General features: G+C 41.6%; 1 protein-coding gene and 3 long non-coding RNA genes across 6 annotated transcripts in view; 2 read left to right on the forward strand and 2 right to left on the reverse strand.

The window, feature by feature from the left end:
• The window catches only part of LOC146521260 (polymeric immunoglobulin receptor-like), a 525,395-nt gene that overhangs the window by 254,650 nt on the left and 249,629 nt on the right, over window positions 1-21,116 (forward strand). The window lies entirely within an intron of this gene.
• The window catches only part of LOC146521270 (uncharacterized), a 244,406-nt gene that overhangs the window by 74,303 nt on the left and 148,987 nt on the right, over window positions 1-21,116 (reverse strand). The window lies entirely within an intron of this gene.
• LOC146521274 (uncharacterized) lies at window positions 3,727-4,065 on the reverse strand. Its single transcript, XR_014873414.1, has 2 exons — window positions 3,910-4,065; window positions 3,727-3,831 (listed from the first exon to the last, which is right to left on the reverse strand). It is a non-coding gene; the product is annotated as an uncharacterized LOC146521274 (long non-coding RNA).
• On the forward strand, window positions 4,651-8,026 carry LOC146521275 (uncharacterized). Of its 3 annotated transcripts, XR_014873386.1 has the most exons (4): window positions 4,676-5,752; window positions 5,851-6,381; window positions 6,634-6,742; window positions 6,848-6,967. It is a non-coding gene; the product is annotated as an uncharacterized LOC146521275 (long non-coding RNA). The 3 variants fall into 3 exon arrangements; XR_014873387.1 differs by having other exon boundaries at window positions 4,651-6,381; window positions 6,634-6,672; window positions 6,848-8,026; XR_014873385.1 differs by having other exon boundaries at window positions 4,652-6,381; window positions 6,848-8,018.

Raw genomic sequence — 21,116 nt, forward strand, 5'->3', positions numbered from 1 at the left:
ACACTTTGCTCCACCCCGTTTTCCCGGCTCTGCTGTGATTTGTGGCTGTGCCGTCACGTGACTCAGTTGCACAACGTAACCACGTGGGGTGTTATTTCAAAATTAGCGCCAATCTCCTTTCCCTAAACTTTTTCCTTAGCCTCAAGGAAAACGTCATCATGAGAGGGAGAATTGCCAAGGACTCAGGAAAAGAGAGGAGCGATGCTGAGAATTGGAACAGCCTTTTTTTAGTTGTGCACACAGCTAACTCTCTCTGCTGAATATGTAAAAAATAAAAGTGTTACTGTGTTACATGCCTGAATGTTGCTCATGGTCTGATGGGAAATAATGTTTTCTATTCTTTAGTACATCGAACAGTCAGCTGTTCACAGAGTTTAGGTTTAAAGGATGAAATCGTTTGTACTGATGCATCTCTCCTCTGGATAAATCTGTTCAATGACAAAAAGACTGAGGTGATGGTTTTTGGTCGCCCTAAATGTGTATTTAGATGCCAGCTGATGACTGTCCCTTAATGTAATCAGAACTGAGCATGAACATAGAGGAGATTGTTCTTGTGCTGTAGCAGCACCACAATCTGCCTTTAGAGATAAGACAGACCTCTTCTGTTTTTGTTTGTTTGTTTATTATTATTTGATTCTATGCTGTTTTATCTTGTTTTAAATATAGGGCTTTTTTAATTTTGATGTTTTTTACGATTTTGTTTTATTCTATTGGTCCCGTGCTGGGTATTTTAAAGTGCTTTATGAATAAAGATGGTTTTGATTGGATAAAATTAAATACATCTTGTTTTCTTAGAATTTATTGTTGTGATCCAGTGTAACTCTTTTTCTCCTCCCTGTTAAGGATCTCTGTGACTACAATAAAATTCCCTCCATCAATCACTGAACTGCACTGAAGTAAAACTTAATCCTAAGGACTGCAATACACCAAAGGACATCACTAATAAACACTAATTATACAGAACCTTAAGCTCACTTTGATTAGTCAATATAGATTATAATCTGGAGCTCATATTTTGTTCTCTGTTCTTCTTGCACCAACATTTTTTTCTGCAGGTAAGAACAGTCGTTAAGAACTATCTTCAGTGTAAAGAAGAACAAGAAGTATTGGAAGTGATTGTACAGCCCCCACAGAGCACATCAAGTTTGTCTGGGATCACATGAAGAGAGAGAAGGATGTGAGGAAGCCTACATCCACAGAAGATCTGTGCTTAGTTCTCCAAAATGTTTAGAACAACCCACCAGCCGAGTTCCTTCAAAAACTGTGTGCAAGTGCACCTAGAAGACTTGATGCTGTTTTGAAGGCAAAGTGTGTTCACACCAAGTATTGATTTGATTTAGAGTTCTCTTTTGTTCATTCACTGCATTTTGTTGATTGAGCTAGCAGGGCTCAAACTAGAACACCAATCAGTCATATTTGTAGGTTATTGCGAATAACATGCCTCCTGTATTAGATCAAAATAAGAGAAAACAGATAACCACTGTTGTGATACCCTTTATCTCTCACCTGGGTTTGTTGGTTTTGTCAAGTCAATTAATACAAAGAAGGACTGGCTTTGTTGAGCTTCCTCAGTTAAAACACTAACACAGGTACACACTTAGCCTGTATTATTTTCTGGCAACTTAAGCTCACCATCTTTAAACTTAACATGTGGGGTGACTGTGGCTCAGGTTTGATTAGATGTAACCGGAAGGTCGCTGGTTCGATCCCCGAGCTTTCTTCCCTGGTCGTTGTGTACTTGGGCAAGACACTTCACCTACCGCCTACTGGTGTTGGCCAGAGGGGCCGATGGCGTGATATGGCAGCCTCGCTTCTGTCACTCTGCCCCAGGGCAGCTGTGGCTACAACCGTAGCTTGCCTCCACCAGTGTGTGAATATGAGAGTGAATGAATAGTGGTATTGTAAAGCGCTTTGGGTGCCTTGAAAAGCGCTATATAAATCCAATCCATTATTATTATTATTAACAACATGTGAAGTTCAAGATTACAGAAAACAAACTGAAGCAGAATTAAGAGAAACTCTATATTTGTTTCTTTATCAGTACCTGTGAGAAGACTGTTCATACTGTTGTTCTCTCTGCAAAGGTTTCTATCAGTAAATCTCAGAAAGACACACTTACCATCAGGTCTCGAGCTACTACTAAAGATACTGTTACTGTGCCACGTGCTTTCTTCTTGCCATCTTTGGAAAAAACTGAATTAGGTGGCAAAATTTGAGAATTAAAATCAGTTAATTAAATTAAAAAAAAAAAAAAGAAGAAGACAGAAAACAAGTTGAAAACCAAATTGAAAGGAAATATGTGTCGGTGTAACCATATTCATCAGCATGAACATCAGACAAGCTCAGGTTCTGTCACGACCGGGCAGCCAACACAAGAGGACTCAGATGTAGACACCACACAGAGGCTTGGAGGAACAGTGTAAAACAAGATTTTATTTTGGCAAAATCACTAAATATGAACTAAAGGTGAGAGGCAAATGAATCTACCCTCTGGAATTGCTCAAACCCATACACTAACACGCGATGCTACAAACTCAGGGGACTAAGAAATTGAAAATTAACCCACAGTGTAAACAACCCTGAATGTCTCTATTTAGTTCCTTGCACCTTATTTTGGCACTCATCGCTGTTTTCTACTACCAACTTCCTGTTCGGGTGTAGAAGCTTTTATTTTGATTTGACGATTTGGAGTTTTGAAATGTGATGGCTTAACGGAGCCTATTGAGACTTATTTTGTCATTAGCAACCCCCTTGATAGAGGCACAAGGTATGTATTGCGGCTCAACCAACCAACGGCCGCGGCAGGCTAAACATGAGGACACAGATGACGCGCAAGAATAAACACATAAAATACACTTCTGTACCATTTGCTCCTTTTATTCCACATACAACTGTCCAATATACAAATCAGTGCCTGGGATTAACTATTAAAGAAATGCACAGACTGCACAAACAAATAACTGCAACTCACCAATAACTGCACTAATTACAATGCCAACTTACAACTTGGCCTATGGCATCAATTAGTGCATAAATATACAAAAACCATCAAGTTACAGTTAAAATACATCAAAATCATTCAAGCTGCGGTCAACAGAAAGTTTTGCCTCATGCTCACCCTACCTTTCTGCTCATCAACATCAGGTGCTGTGAACAGGTAAGTGCAACCACATTTATCACCTACCACACCCATGAGACATGCCCCACACCCGTGCACCAATACAGTGAGTCCATTTAAACCAACGCACTTAATCAAAAAAGGAACAACTCATATGGCTCCTACAGTATCGTTATGATATAAATAAGGACATGTTTAGATGTTTTCCTGACAGTCGCTACATTTGTTAAATGTTACGTTGAAACGAACTTTATGTTATAAGGTTTACGATTGTAAGAGTGTGAATTTTTTTTGCTTACACGCTGTTTCTATGTATACATCCCCAGCTCTTACGGTGAGATTGATGGTTTACTGCCATTAAACCTTCAAAATGTCATCAGTAAAGTGTCATCTTTCATTCGGGGGAGTTCGCAACACACTATGGCAAGCAAGAGACTCAGAGTTACAAGATTCAATATCCAAGTGGGACACAAGATGTCACGGTTTGCCAGGGCAAGCCATGGGGAATGTTGGAGAAAGGACCCAAATGCTGGACTTAGTGCAATGAACAGTGCATTTATTTACAGTGGGGGTAAATATACACCACACAATAAGTCTTCCGAGTGCTCCCTCAACTCCTGTGTCGTGCCTTCTCCCAAGTGCTGGTATTCCGTGCTCTCTGCTCCTGTGCCTACGCACACCCCGTGCGTCCTGCAGTCCCGTGTTCCGCTCTCCTGAGGAAAAACCAAATGACGCAGCCGTTAAGGCACCACTCCAGCAGGCATACACTTAACAGTCCTTGAGACACTGACATGGAGTCTAACTCAACAATCCTGCGCCGGAGGAAGCTCCATCGCTCTGTTAAGTAGCTCCCCCGACGAGCCTGATCAGAAGCAGGTGTGTGGAAACCTAGGCGTGACCAGCAGCTGGCAGGGCCACACCCATCAGGCCTGCAGGTGGCTGTCCTTCATCCTTCATTCTCCAGCCACACCCGCAGACACACACGTACACACACCAGCATGGAAAAACAAGAGCACAGTGCAGCAAACATACACCCAATAATAATAATAATAATAAAGGTTCACACCGTTCACGGACCCCGAGTCCCCGGAACCGGGTCCGTGACACAAGAGCTGAACTATGAAGTACTAAACTATCCATCCATCTATTCGCTTCGCTTATCCTTTTCAGGGTCACGGAGGGTGATGGAGCCTATCCCAGCTGTCATAGGGCGAGAGGCGGGGTACACCCTGGACAGGTCACCAATTTGCCGCAGGGCTAACACACAGAGACAGACAACCATTCGCGCTCACATTCACACCTATGGGCAATTTAGATTAATCAATCAACCTTTGGACTGTGGGAGGAAGCCGGAGTATCAGAAAGAACCCACGCAAACACGGGTAGAACATGCAAACTCCACACAGAAAGACCCCGGCCTGATAGTGGAATTGAACTCAGGACCTTCTTGCTGTTTTGCAACAGTGCTAACCACCGTGCCAACCAACTCCATGTTCCTGAGAGGTGGGCTGTGAGCACAGAAACACATGTTCATACATACAGCTGCAGCAAACTTACATTAATTTTAAATAGACTTGTTACTCTGATGTCTGTCTCTGTGGTACACTGGTACCTGTCCAGGTGTGCTCTACCTATGACTACTGGGAAAGGCTCTAGCTCATGTAATAGAAATTTTCTGTTATTCTCATTTAAAGTATTTAAGTGCTTATGCATATGCTTAGTTGTGGCACTGTTATAGACTGTTCAGTGAAAGTTTCTAAAACTAGATGAACTTACTTCAGCAGTTTGAGAAAACAACTCCCTTTACAGGTGCTGATAAGGCCAAGGGCACAAAACAGCGTAACCATTGATCTGTTAGGTTTCATAGCGAGACACGTGAAGTGTGGTAGGATCAGTTTGTAACTTCCTCCCTCTTCCTTGGAATGCATAAAGTAGTAGGAGTAGGAGCACCACTTCTGTGGCAGAGCTGACATGACTGAACTGTGATGTTTGATGTGTGTTGGCTCTCCTGTGCGCAGTAATAAATAGCTTGATCACAGCTCTTTCTGTGTTGCAGACTTTATTTACAAAATTCCACGACACCCCCCACCCTCCCACTGTGATCCTGAATTGAATATTCAGAAGACATTTGTTTAAATAGTTCTAGAAATCTGAGCTGTTGGTGTGTCCTTGGATTGTGTGGTAATAATATTAGAGCCTGCAATCTTTCTTACTGAATCTCTACTATGAGTCAAGTTACCTGAGATTAATTCTATGTTTACCTGTCAGCCTGGACAAATGTGCTGTGTGAAGGAAATGAAATTAAATCAGATCTCAACTGCGTACATTTAAGGAACCTGTTCATATTTAATTGTAATATGAATCAATGATTTTCTGATTGCTGATTCCTAGAGAGTCTTTGTGGAAATCCTGTTTGGCTTTTTGTTATTTTAATTCTCTTTTCTGTTTTCCAGAACAGTTCTCCACAATCACTGTCCACATGGATCAGTGGGACCAAGAAGCACTCTGCTAATGTGGGACTCTGACCAGCAACATCCAGCAAGACCCAGACAGCGTTTTCTATCTCCCAGCTGGAGTTTTTTGTTTGTCTGTGACTGGAGAGTCAGATTTTTGTTGAGCTTCACACTTGCAGAGGTAAGTCAGTTTGCAGAGATCCCTCCCACCCTGGCTTTTATGTGCTAGATTTCTTATCTGAAACAGTAATATTTCAGTGACTGCTGCTTATACCACAGGTTAATACACTCTACTGATCCCTGATAGGAGAATCATCACCTCTGCCAACAAAGAAGCCTGGTGGATGTTTGTTTACAGTCTGATGATGGGACATCATGCTCTGCATCTTCAAAGTTTACCTCCTCATTATTATTCATACCCAGTAATGTGAAGTATGCTTATATCTACTATAACTGAACCAACCTGGTGCTCTTCATTTATGGAGGCTGTTGACTCTGAATGTTGGATGTTGTGTATCTCGTGTTCTCTGGGCTTTGTTGTCCTCAGTCTTTTTGCAGGATCAGAAAACAAAACCAGGAGGCGCGTAAATGTTTCTTCTCCATGATGTTTCTTCAAATGTTTCTGACACGGGATGCCACCTTTGGTCTTGTGATGAAGCAAAGCTCAGGAAGAAGTGTGATTAAATGGTACCCACCATGGTGTTTCCTCAGAAGAACCAGCAGAGTCACAAAGGACACCAGTCCATCTTACCACCTTGACTTGCTGACTGATGCTCGTCTGCACTGCACAGAGAAAATCAACTGACCGAGGTTTTTCCAGTAACGTGTTATGAAATGTATATTTGTTTTATGCTTACAGATATGTTTTTCTTGACAGAGGCTCTGCAGAGGTTAGACAAAGCAGAGAAAATATGTGCTTTACATTTTACTGTGATTTATTGAGATATTTGTTGCCTGGTGTTCAGTAGGAATGGAGAAATGGAATCAAAGGGAGATGTTTTTGCTGTTTTTGTAATGATGTAAGTAAATCTTCAATATTATTTATTTGCTTGGTTATATTAGGAGTGTTTCTGAGTGAGGGAGAGAGGAGTCATCATCCAGGTAAAGTGACGTGGATCAGTGGATACACTTGTCTCCCCTTTAAAGGAGACAATCCAAGTCGTCCTTAAATGTTAGTGCTTTCAAATACACAAACATTTTTAAAGGACAGAAATGAACATCCAACTTTGACTGTAATACAAAATAAATCTTTGCATGTGTGTTTTCAAACTCTCAGATGGGCAGCATATCAGTCTTGGACTGTCTAACCTGCTGGAGCAGCACTGAATGATCACCACACATGAGCATGTTCCTGCAACATTCAGCATCTGATCCTTCATCTGTGCTTCTGCTTTTGGTAAGTAGAGTTACCCAACTACAGTAACTCTAAACACATGCCATCCATTTCCAATGGCCTGGTTACTTCCTGTCAGTTACTTTAGAAACCATGTGGTCACCTGACCTAACACTGTTTCTTCTTCTTCCCCTTAATGTTGAAGTGTCACATGTCAAACAGCTGGAGAGGAAACTACACCAGTGTACTGGGATGTTTCAGCAACACGTGCCAGATGCTGTTCCTTCACTGTGACATCATCAGAGACAGTCCCGCCCACCTCAGGACCCATTGATTATGATGATTATAATGATGACAGCGAGCGGAACTAAGACTGTAAAAATCCATGACCAGAATGTTTAGATGCTTTCTAATTATTAATCAATACTGAGAGCCTCTTTATGTGTTTTGTCTGTTTTGGGTTTTTACCTCATTTGTTACTAACAAAGTTCACCAAACTCACACAGTTTACATTCTGTATGTTTCCATCAAGGTTTATTTTCTTAGAAATCATAGTTTTTCTCCTTTTCTCTTTTTCTCTTTTGTAATTGATGATAATTCAGTGAATATACTGCGCTGCTTCCTTTTATTGCGTCACACATTGCTTTAAGTTTTTCAGTGTCCAGTTATTTTTTACTGCTGTTTGAATTCTCTGTATGTCTGACCCTGTAGACTGTTTGATGGACTGCTTGTCTTCCTGTTTGTAACCGCCGCCTGTTTTTGACTAAAGATTTGGATTTCTGACTTTAACACAGCCTCTGCGTGTCCTCCCTTTGTGTCCTCTTCCTCTGTGAATGTGTTGCATGTGTCACAGATTCATTTTATTAACAGCTTTCCCACAGTGAGTTGCATCAGCATTCATTCACAGCACATTTCAGAAGGATTCAGATTAATACAGTGATCTTATAGTCAGAATGATCCTGACAGAGTGCCACTGTAAATTATCTTTCATCAGGTAAATTTTAAAGTTCAGTATTTCAAAGCAGGAGTTATGAAGAATCATATTGGCATTAGGACTGTAACAATATGTACTTACAAACTTAAAGTTTTTTTTAATTATGTTAGAATATTGGAAGACAATCAACTTTTAGTGTTTTCTGCATATTAATTATACTGAAATGTATAACGGTGACCCTAAGTGTACAGAAGCACTAAACAACTGACAATCTAACAGACATCATTGGCCTGAGCTGTCATGCACAGTGAGTCTGATCCTTTGCTGTGAGAGTCTAACAAGCATGTTTCTGGTCAGTTTGGAAGAAATGATATCACAATGTTGATCTTTTTTCAACATTCCTTCTCTTTTACAACATAAACTGTGATCAAAGCCACTTATGTTCACAGCATGTAATAATACCGACAGGGCATTGTGGTCTGTTGAGCTAGGGTTAGGGTTAGCAACTCAGACATATGTAATCAATATTAAACGTCTCTGACGTGGGCCACTGTCTGCAGTGTTGGGAAATCGAGTCAATGTAGGTGAGCATCCACGAGAAGACACAGCAGATGCATCCTACTAATACTGACAGGACCAGGAGGCTCCAGAAACCGAGCATCTTCTCTTCAGTGCCATCCTCTCCTGTCACCCTCTCTGCCCGCAGCTCTTTGAGTATGGGGTAGATAAGGGCGCAGAGAAACCCTTATTACTAATTTGTATTATAATTCAATTTTCATGAAATATTCATATTCAGTATCTGTCCTTTTATATTATAACCACGTATCCACCCAGGCTCATGGTGGGGCAGGGCTCTGTCCTGGGATGCTTGAGTACAAGGTAATGTACATCTGACCAGGTATCCAGTCTGTCAGAATTGTTTTCAATATTTGGTTCAAAAATATGAGTGAAAACAAAAATCCAACTAGGATTCCTACATATGATGAATGAAGTCTGTCTTTGACTGTATTGTCCAGCTGATCCATGATCCAGCAGGTGAACTTTATTCATGACATAACACAGTAACAATGTAAAAAATTAAACAGCAACAGCCTAAATGTAAAATGCATTCTAAACACAGCACAAGATCCAATGTATGACCCTGTTTCTGGGTTGGCCCAGACACAAGTTGAGCAAGACTGAAGGAGTCTATCAAACTTAAAAAGTCTCCGGCCAGTGAATTGGAGAGGCAACACACATGAATATTAAAATCTCCAACGATTAAGATTCGATCGTAGTTTGGCACAGTTCCAGCTATGAAGTTTGAAAAGTCTTGGATAAAATCCTTGTGATATTTTGGAGGCCTGTATACAGCTGCAACGAGTGTCAGGCGGGGATGCCCCAGTTCAAATGTCAGAAGTTCAAAACTAGAATACGAGTGAGTTAAGAGTTGTGTTACGGATTCAAATATTGGGGATGGATACAAGAGGAAAACCAAAATAACAACACTGGTCCGGCCGGGTTGAGTCAAACGATGATTTAATGAACACAAGCGTGGGAGATGGACACCATACAGCAGACAGCATCAGATCTCAAAATGGTGGAGCCTTGATCAAACTCTTATAGCCTCTGGTGGCCCCCACCTCATCATAAAAGCCTAAACATTCACATTCTTTCTCTCACACAGCGCCTAAGCTACGACCTTGGCTCCCTGTTTATCTGCTCCTGCTGAGATGGGGCAGTATGCTCTGTTCTCTTCTAACCAGACAAATAAGGCGATGACTTTCTGTGAACAGTATTTCTTATAACTCAGCAGTATAATGCATCATAAAACAATATCATTCATTCACAATAAAGCAACAGTCTAAAGTAATGCAGATCAGTTTAACAAATGTAATAGTTATCACCTTCTTCTAATTCAGGAGAATAATGCAAACTAAAACTACATAATAATTCACAATCTTTAATTAGGGGTCTAACATGGCATAAAATAATATTACAATCCGACAATTCCCCCTGATGAGCTCTTTAAACTTAAAGAGCTCACTTACACCCTGCAATCCAGTGTTGCTGGGTTCAGTTCTTCTTACTCCTGAGGCCCTTTGTCCCCCTGTTGGGTGAACCATATGTGAGATGACCTCTGTGTTTGCGCAGTTCAGATGCAAGAAAAACTATTATTACAACAACAATAGTAGGTACAGATGATACTCCCATCACTCCCCAGTTCTCCCACAGCTTTATTTCCGTGCTACCTTATACCTTTCAAACGTACTCAGACTAGAACACTCTGTCCGAGGAGCTTTTAGCCTTTATTTTATTGCTGTAGGCACCAGTGTCTTCCAGTCGGGTGATCCTCTGCTCTTCTTTCTTCAACCTCAGGGGTTAGACAACCCTTCAGTCGTTGCACAGATCAGGGGATTATTCTGCCCCGATTTCAAACAATGATCTGTGTATTCTGGGGTCCCAGCTGTGTTCCCCAGAAAAAGGAACAGGAACGTGACCCCCTTTCGACCAAGAGCCTCTCGAACCTCGTTGGTCTGGTGTTCCTGGATTTCCGCCAACCCTTTCATGGTTATTGCTGTGTTTATGGGATCCATCCTTTTGAGGTAACTAGCTGGAGCCCAAGATGCCATGACACTTGAACCCAGTTGATGTTTCAGCAGTCACCGTGTCTGTCTCTGCTGCGAAGGATCCTTGTATATCTGTGACCTCGTCTGGTGTCTGTTCCTTTCTCTGTAAGAGACAGAAAACCAAAACACCTCTCTTCCTAGCTCTAACAATCTAATGTTGCTGTCTACTGATCTTTTGGTGGTTCAGAATAAGTGTAGAATATTCAGAATGTCCCAAGGACTTATCCTAATTTAGTGTATGTGTGTGTAAGCGTGTTTGCATTTAGCCCGGTGCACTGGCATTTCCTACACTTTATCAATCCGGACTATCGCCGAACGAAGCTTATAACCTTCAAAAGACAGAGTGCCAACTCATTATAAGCACATTTGCAAGGTATGTATGAAAATGATTAAAACCACTCATTCTAATAAAAGACATCAAAAACAAATCAGCCATTTATAATTCTAACATGTGTCCCCCTTTTGGTGGCGAGAAACTGTTGGTGTGGTCAAGTGGGTGCTGTAAAAACAAAAGCTCAGGACAGAACAGTTATCAGTCATGTACTTCATACAAAATTAGCATATATTGAATTTCATATTGATCCTCTGAGTGTAATGGTACATTTTAATTTGAATTTATCAAAGCTAAACACAATAATTTTTCTTTATTTTGCTCTTGTTCTTGTGCAGCACCACATCTCAGCACATGCCCCTGTCGGTTCTATCTTACTTTTCTAAATTATTGAGTATTTCAATGGAGAACCTAAATGACATGGACCAGTGTTTGTCATTACATAACTCTATTTTGAATGTGACAAGTCTATCATTCCCCTGTTATTCATAGACATCAATAGAGTTTTTTGGCTTTTTTTTCCTCTATAAAAGTTAATTGACTTTTTACAGTGGCCTGCTATGGTTAATAATAACATGTTCAGTCATGAGTGAAATCAAAGCTTTTCTTCACTTTATCATTTAACATTCCCAACAATATAATGTGATACATTAATCGAAACACAGCTAATAAAACACAATTTTCTTAATGCAAACATCAGTAACTCAAATTTAGCAACCAAAGGGTTAAGTCTGCAGTTCACACTCATGTGAAGCTACAGCCTCCCCCTTTAGTCTCTGTCATCCTTCTGTTCCTGCAAAAACAAAACAAAGCAAAACAAAACATCCACCCTTCTTTTACAAGCTGGGTGAATTGTTTGTGGACATTTACTAATCCTAAAGTCGGTACCGCTTTTGTCTCAGTATCAAGTCAGTTAAAACTTTTAGTCGTCAGTCCATCACAGTCCAGTCACATGCATACTTTCACACACATTCATACCAGATATTGCTGAAAATGGAGTCTCACGCGCAACCTATTCGAGCCTCCATCACCAGCAAGATGACGTCATCATTTTAAAGGAAAACAGTTCCTTTTTTTTTGGTCTGGATTGACTCGCTGTAATCCTTTTAGCCTCAGGACTTCTCATGTGATCTATGTCCCATATAAGTGAATTTCTCCCAAGCCCATTATAATCATGGAGAAAAACACTTTGCGACTGTTTCTAGTAAGAATATTTTATAGCGCTTTAAAGTTGAATCTCTCAGGCCTGGATTAAAGAGCTGATTTGTTAAATCAGGAACTCACAAAATACCAAAATATCACCACCGGTGGATCACTCCTCTTAGATGTTCTTATTTCAGTGCACTGTAACAAAAGCAAAAACAAACGTAACCAATAAAATACTCATATAATAACAAATACTGGGGCCGGTTAGAAACATGTCAAACATAAAACCATCTTTCTCTCTCTTAGAGAAAGAAAACAATCCAAACCTCACTGATAAAATCAACCTAGCGTTAAGCAAAACCCAAAAATCAACCAAAACTTCACCAGAAAGTTTTTCTCCGTCCCGGGACAATATTGTGTAAGCATACAGGTACCGTAACTTCTTTTTGCACTGACAAAAAATATGTTGGATTTACTTGATTCAATAGTGGACACTGGTTGCACACAAATGTTTTGCTTTGGCAGAAACTTAAACAACTGAGTTAAATCAACACAACCTTTTCATATTCAGTAAACCTGTGCATTTTGTGTTCATAAAACACGATTGAAACATGTTCAGATGGAGTAAGTTGAGCTCCTGGAATATTTTAATCCTTCACAATTCTGTCATTTTATTTCAACACTATTCAACAACTTTTATCCAAATTCTACTTGGTCCCTTAAATACTACATGTTGTCTTCATATTGCATACGGTTCAACAAAGTCTAGATTCTGGTTACCATAAAAATTGAATGGGTCTACAACAACTACCATCCTCCTATCTTTATCCTGATTACAGGAGGGCTGGGAAATAACCCTGAAGTGATAGGTTATGAGGCAGGGTGCACCCCGGACAGGTCACCAGTCTATCACCTAGAAACAAACAACCATTTACACTTACATTCACAGATAATTTAGAATCATCAATTAACCTAGCTCTAACAGCTGCATGACTTTTCACTGTGGCAGGAAACCAGAATACCCAGAGAGAAACCACTGCAAACTAGCCAGACTGTGGACTTGCACCCAGGACCTTCTTACTGTGGAGCAACAGCACTAACCAGCATGCCAACAATGTAGGAAATACAGGGAAGCTATGATTTACTGTATTTGAGGCAGAATTCTTTTGTGCTTGCCCTTGACAGGTTAACCCACAATAAATAGCAATAGCATGCATGTGGTGTGTGTGTCGTTGTCTGCCTCTTATAACTCCAGTGATTTTCCTGCAATTTGAAATCTTATGCGGTCTTATGAATTCTGTGAGTTCAGCAACTAACCACTCTTACTAGATTGTATCGTGTCATGTCAATGAGAACAAATTAAGTTGTTGAATTTTGTACAGATATTTAAAGCCTGAGGCAATTGTGTTAAATACACGTGAGATGCTTACGTAAATCCAAGGGCTGGTCCCCTTTTCTTTATTTTTTATTTTTTATTTTTTTATTTTATTTTATTTTTTTTTAAATTTATTTATTTTTTTCCAGTATGTTCCTCCTTCAATTAAATCTCAATCACAAAAATGTGGCGCTCCGAAATAAGGCTCACACCGTTAATTCATCATTTTCACTCTGTACCACTGCTCCTTATCAGGCTGTGTGAAGCACAGTAAACAATTCAGTCAAGGCCTTGAGCCATAAACAGACATCACTCACAGACATTGTTTTCATAACCAAACTGCTCTAGACCCTGTCCCCTAAATCTACACAAATGCCCTCTGGGTGACATGAAATGCATTTATCCAATAAACAATGGCTTCTTGTTGTTGTAACAAATTCTGTATTTGGACGTTTGTGTGCGTCCATTGGTGCTCCTGCCCAAAGTTCTGTCCATACTGGTTCTGGCCCCAATTGAGTCAGTCCTTTTCTCCAGTGTCCTGCATCATCTCCTTGTCCAGCTCCTCCTTAACTTGACCCTTTTGCTTCTGTAACTCCTTCAGGGTTTGCTCCTGTGTTGGAGCTTCTCATCAGGTTTGGCGACCTCCTGCTCCACCAAGCTCCGGCCTGATTTCAAGTCCTGTATCTGGGACTCCAAGCCTGACTGATGGGTTCGATTAGCAGCCAGCTCCTCCTGAGCCATGCTCAGTTTCTGCTCTGATGCCTTGAGCTCTTACTGAGGGCAGAAACCTCAGAGTCTTTTCCGTACACGTCAGATTGAAGTTTCTTGATGTTTTCCTTGCTTTGCTCCACGGCCTTCTGCAGCTCTGCTGTCCAGCTCTTCTCAGAGGTCAGCTCCTGACCGAGCCCCGACACCTGTGCCTTCAGCTTATGTTCTTCTGGTGCTTTTGTCCAATCTGACCTCCTGACCTCAGTTACTCCTCGTGTCTCTGGCACGCCCTTTTTGCTGCCCGATCATCCGTGTTGGTCCGTCACTGTCCTGCACAGTTTTAATGCAGAGTTGTTAAGGTCAGCATTCTTTTGCTCGGCCTCACTTTTCATCCGGGCTTAATAGGTGTCTTGTCACAGCTCTGTCAGCTGAAGCTGTCTGGAAATCTCCCCCGTGTAGTGAAACAGGCCTTGGATTTAACGTTCTCCGTCTCCGCTGCATGAGATCTCTTTCCTGCAGCACTGTTGACATTTTCAGGTTGTTGTTGTGGGTCCAGCTGCTGTAGCATTTGGTCAGGGTCACATCAAAGATGGTAGAAGGGAGAGCAGGAGTCCAGGTCAGCCTCGGCTTTCCGGGCCAACAAAGCAGCCTGTAATTAAGCATAAAGAGAAAAAACAAAAACAAAACAAAAACAGACGAACAGGAAAATGATGTTGTTTTGGCTGTGTTATTCAGAGAGGGGCCAGGCCCTGTGTCAGCCTTCTCCCCCCTTTTTTTGTTTTTTCTCACTATATAATCAACTCATAACCCACCAAGTTGACAGGACAACACAGGTACATGTTAAAATTCTTAAGATCATGTTTAATAACTCAAAAAAGGAATTTTATTTCATTCAGTGATCACTTGTATTAATCAATCAGAAGAAAACATGTCACAATTTGACTCTTTTAACCACTAAATTTGTTGTTTCATCACTGGTTTGTGATTTACCAGTGTCTTTCTTTTTGAAGTTAAGTTGTTGTCCTGCAACCCAGAGAGTTTATTTGTTAGTAGTGGATAAACTTTATCATTTAACAACAGGTGTATGTTAAGTTTCGCTGCTTTAATTTGCTGGAAATTTTTCACGTGTTCATGAATGTCAGCTGTTTATTCATTGCGTGTGTGTGCGTTTGTCGGTGGGTTATTTTAACTTTTTCTCAAACAAGGCAATTCTCTAGTTGTGTGTGTTTTTAATTTTGTTTCCCAAATTTTGATTTCCCACCTTAAATAACAGCATTCCATGTCTTCAGCCAGGAATTAGAGCTTGCTTGTGAGATTCAGGGACACATGGTGCCAAAAACAATTCAGTGAAAAACTTGCCTGAAAATTTCCAGTGATGGTAACCGATAACTGGAGGAGAAGATGTCCTTTAAGCTTCTTTTTAGGGTGAGGACAAAGTGAGAGGTCAAGCTGTAAAATTTTGAGCCAGAGCTTGGCCTGTCTGTCGTCCCAATTTTGTTAATCTATCCTTTTGCCGCTGTACTCAGGTTTCCAGGTTGAGAGAAATCCACCTGTATTAAGAGACTAAAACATTCATTTACTATTTTTCTGAAAACATCCATTTGGTTCATCTGCCTAGATTTTACTCTCTCTCTTGGTGCATAGTTCACACAGTCAGGCAGTTGCCTTTTATGGGCATGCAGATTTCCGGTCACTCACCCCCAGCAGCTGCAAAGCCGTCTCTCCTATATCAAAACCCAGCCAAACATCAAACATTCACCGTAGTCATTCAAGACTTTATTTGTAATATTATAATCAGCAAAATCAGCGTTTTAATTACAGGCATGTATCATTGTTTGCAAATCATATTTATAAAACTCAATAACACGCTAAACAGGAAGTCCTCTGTGGCCTTCACAGCAGCCAACTGATTTGCATGTTCACACACCGTCTAAAAATAGCTCGCAGCGCTGCAGCGTGCTGTCGTCACACACAGCCTTTCTCTCCATTTCACACCCAACTCTATTATTTTATTACAAAGACGTCTTATATTTACAATCACTCTCAGGCCTGAAAGTTTTAGCGCCTAACAGTTTTGACAAATTTAATATAACGGGTCCAACCGAAGAAAGTCCAACTTTTTTGTAATCAATTAACCAGTATCAGACTCTAACTGTATCTGGCCTCATCTCTAAAATCCCTAACTCAATTTATAGTGTCCAAAAAAGCGCAGATACCGTTCAACACGGTAAGGAGACTCTAACTCTTAGCTTATTCCAGGATGCCCTGTACCCCACAGTCAAGCCAAACTGAACTAACCCTGTTCGCCGACAGGTCAGGGTCGCGCGTCCGCGGCCAGGAGGGAGCGTAACCTCTGGGCTATGCGCCTCTAGGCTATTGCCGTCCTTAGATAATTTATAATACTTTGAAACAACAGTCAACACTCCAAAACAAGAGTATGACTGAAGCAGATGCAACGTTATGGACAATGGAGACTCTAACTCACAACATGACCAACACAGGTGCAATCTTTAGACCAATGGAGACTAACTCACAAAATGACCAATTACCTATCAAACTACCTGGGACTCTAACCCAGTATTATTTTCCTTTATCTTGGGACTCAAACCCAGTATTGTAACTTATAAACTTCAACTTTCAAATCTCATGAGATTTTTTCATCAAAATGAAAACAGACACTCACCGGCAACTTTTACTGAATAGACATTTAATGTTATCGTCCAATTCAGCACACTTTGGATAAAATCAACAGGCCTGTGCCTACCTCTTTTATAAAGGTGCCTGTCCACTCAGTTCGATTGCCGGATAATGTCTGCCCGTCTGACCACCTCGGACCGTCCAAGCCTCCAAAACTTCCACCCCAATACCACAGGACGAGCCCCCAAAACTGTTACGGATTCAAATATTGGGGATGGATACAAGAGGAAAACCAAAATAACAACACTGGTCCGGCCGGGTTGAGTCAAACGATGATTTAATGAACACACGCGTGGGAGATGGACACCATACAGCAGACAGCATCAGATCTCAAAATGGTGGAGCCTTGATCAAACTCTTATAGCCTCTACTGGCCCCCACCTAATCATAAAAGCCTAAACATTCACATTCTTTCTCTCACACAGCGCCTAAGCTACGACCTTGGCTCCCTGTTTATCTGCTCCTGCTGAGATGGGGCAGCATGCTCTGTTCTCTTCTAACCAGACAAATAAGGCAATGACTTTCTGCAAACAGTATTTCTTATAACTCAGCCGTATAATGCATCATGAAACAATATCATTCATTCACAATAAATCAGCAGTCTAATGTAATGCAAATCAGTTTAACAAATGTAATAGTTATCACCTTCTTCTAATTCAGGAGAATAATGCAAACTAAAACTACATAATAATTCACAATCTTTAATTAGGGGTCTAACATGGCATAAAATAATATTATAATCCAACAGTTGTTTACAAGACAGCTTCTTCCTGAAAACAGCCGCCATTCCACCACCACGCCCAGACATCCTCAGCACATTAAGATATTCACAGTCAGACGGTAAAAGTTCAGTAAAACAGCTGGACTCACCGACTCTCTGCCAAGTCTCCGTTATAAGCATTAGATCCAGTCCCCGATCAGTAAAGAAGTCCTTAAGAATAAAAGTTTTATTTGCTAGCGATCGAGCATTAACAAGACTTAATCTTAATGGTACCGGTGGTTCAACGGCCGAAGCGGGTGCCCGACCTATCGGCCGTAGGTTCTGAGGGTTTACTCCACCTGAGCGAAGACGGGAGGGGACGCTGGCGCGGGGTTATTGTCGTAAGCCCGACAACACGTGTCAGGCAAATGTAAGCCACGTCCAGAGAGTGTCAGTAGTTGATGCGGTCGAATCCAGTCGGGATAGGGTAAGGTATTTTTCGAAATCGTGTCCAGGTAGCCTTGATTCTCACCAATAAGCCACTGCATTTCCCATGGCGTCTACGGCGCCCTCACAGTTGAGGTAGCGCCGGAACACAGCGGAGACAAGCTGGAACTCCTGACAGTAGCAGTTGGGAGAAGGTTCCCTGATATCCACGATTGCAATACAGAGTTTTTAACTGAGAGGATCTTAAAGCTAGCAGCATTTAGCGATCATATAAAAGCAGAGAGTTAGCATGTTTTAAAACAAAGTAAAAATAAAACACTAATACAAGCAGAGTCAGACGGCAGGCCGTACACACTGGCACCATCTTCTTTTTTTTTTTTTTTTTGCCTGTCCCATTTGATTCTTTAGCCGTCAGAATTGTTGTCTGAAGACCAACAAGGATACCCAATGGATTTATTTTGCCAAATGGATCATCATGGCATTGCAGTATTGGTCCATTTGATTGACCTTTGTTTTTATTATTTATTTTATTTTATTTTATTTTCAGTTGTTACAGACGGGACAGACATGAGTGAGGGATAGGAAAGGGAGAAAGAAAGAGGAAGGAAAAGAAAAGCAGAAGGGGAGAGGGACAGTGAGAAAGGGGGAAAAAAATCTCCTGGATCACCTGTTGAGAGAGAAAGAATAGAAAACAAGCAAAAAAAAACCAAAGTAACATACTAAACACAACACCATCGCATTAATCTAGCTAAGTGTAAACAGCAGTAAATACTAAATATTGAATGCGTGCCACCCTCATGGGAAGGGCTGAGGATCCCCAGACGAGGGGTCACCCAGTAGCCACCGAGCAGAAGCTAGAGGGGGCTGCACCGGCGTGCCCGCCGGCTCTACCGGCAGCCAGCTGTGCCAGATTGAACCGAGCCGCAGGCCCAGAGGGCCGAGGCCTGAGGGCCCCCCGCGCCCCGGAAGAGGCCTGACCGAGAAACAGGCGCCAGTCCCCGCCAAGTAGCCACTGGGAGTGAGCTGGTACATACCTGAGCGCCCAGCCCCGGACACCAAGAACCACCAATGCACAGACCCCTGAGGTCATCAGTCACCGTTAGGGAGTGTGGTGAGGGGAGATAGGCCTCCACACTTTGGAGGGCCTGGGAGTTCCCAGAGAGGTGGAGTCTAAGACCCGACCTGACATATAGACACAGACAAACAGGCACACACAGACACAAACATGCATTCCCACCCTCATGCACACATATACAAACACTCAGCACTCACCCAACGTAGGGATAGACATAAATGGACATGTACACACAATCAGACTCCCCAAACATACTCTATACCCCGGGTCAAGGTATCCTCGCCCCCAGAGGGGAAACGGCACCCAGACCCAAGAAATGTTACCCTTCCCCCCGGGGTGGAGGCAAGCAGACCGTCCCAGGCTCAATCGGACAGCCAACATCTCCTCCCAGCCTCCCCGCCCCGATGGCTAGTAGAGAATGGGGGTGTGTGAAGACCCCATACCTCCCTCCTGCATGGTGCTGCTGCCAGAGAGCAGCAGGTGTTAGCACGGCCCCTCCCGAGAACCCTCAATGTCTACATGGATTTAAAATTGAGAGGTGGGCACCGGCGCCAGAGGTAGGTTTGAATACACAGACCGTCCACTGGACGCCGTTAAATTGCCCACCCTCAAGGCCCTATATATCTATCTATATATCTATATCTATATCTATATATCTATATATATATATATATCTATATATCTATATATATATATCTATATATCTATATCTATATATCTATATATCTATATGTGTGTGTGTGTGTTATGAGAATGTAAGTAATGTGGATGTCTAAGTTGTGAGATAAAATTGAGGCACAGGTGGCCAGAAGGGGACGGGGACAGGGGGGAGAATGCCTCCCCTACACCCTGGTGACACATCCGCACCCCAAGGCCCTACCTGTGTGGGTGGGTGTGTTGGAGCGGGAAGAGGGAGGTAGCCAGGGATGGGGAGGAAAAGAAGGGAGGGGAGGATGTCCCTCCCTAGCACTGGCGCCATCTTGAACACTTGACAGTGGTCAGGAGGAAGAAATGCCAGGTTGGTGCAGGATGGTTATATGCATTTGGTCCCATGCTGTCTTTAACTAAATGACTTGGTTTATTTTATGGCTGGGCTGTATGTGGGGTTATATCATGTTATTTGGGCAGGAGTACCTGTCCCCTGTTAGGCTTAGAAAGTTTCACCGTAAGCAGAGCTTCTAGCTCTTATAGCACATCTGTATCTGTGCAGGCTGACAGCTTTTTGGTGGCTCTTTTTACCCCACACTGGTTGTGAGTGTGTAAATAGCCCCACTAGTTCTTTTGGGTTGTAGTTAACTTGGGAGGAAGGGGTGGGTCTGCCATGACTAGATGAATAACAATTATCTGGGATATATGCATGCATTATGAAATTTATGTATCTCTATCAATTAACCATGGCCTGAGGGCTGCCATTTTTACATTCAGTTATGTCTCTTAGAAATGTTGGAACTAAATAATGAATGTGTTACAGTTAAACTGAAACACTGGTGCAAATGGCTCATTGGGACACAGAAACCTTTAAATTAAACCTGATATATAGTGTCAAACAATATCAAAGCTGTAAAAGCTGTTTACAGTCAGAATTTATAAAAAACTATGATTGTAAATAAATTCAAACAAGTGAGCTTTTCTCTTTGTGCTGAATATCAACACTGTGATTTCTTAAACTGTAAGCTTTACTTCAGCACAACCAGTTGTAGAAGCCGTCACTCCAAATGTCTTTTGATAACAAGAAAAAAATACCTTTTCAGTACATGGCCTGAAGTTCTTCTCCGACATCTTCTGCCATCAGCTTTGTCTGCTGGTTTGAAGACAATAAGACACAAAAAAGATGATTTAGTCACTTTGTCTGCATCATGCAGCTCGAATGTGTCGTGTAACGATGTTGAATAGCTGTCGTTATCCCTCTGCTGTGTCAGTAGGATTGTACTGTACAGAATCTCATTGATATGTGAGGAATGCTAATGTAACACGATAACAGGGCAGGAGATATTTAGATATTTTTATACTTATATTACATTTTATAGCTGACAGATATTACTAAATAGATAGAATTTACTAAATAGCTGGATGAACATGAAAAATATGTCCATAATCACAAATGACCACGAGAGCCAGTAGAATAAATTCAACTGGACATTCAAAAGACGTCCTTAAATGTCCTTTAAGTGGCAGAACAGATGAACAAAC

Source organism: Neolamprologus multifasciatus, chromosome 3, assembly GCF_963576455.1.
Source record: "Neolamprologus multifasciatus chromosome 3, fNeoMul1.2, whole genome shotgun sequence".
In the NCBI taxonomy this organism is placed as follows: domain Eukaryota; kingdom Metazoa; phylum Chordata; class Actinopteri; order Cichliformes; family Cichlidae; genus Neolamprologus; species Neolamprologus multifasciatus.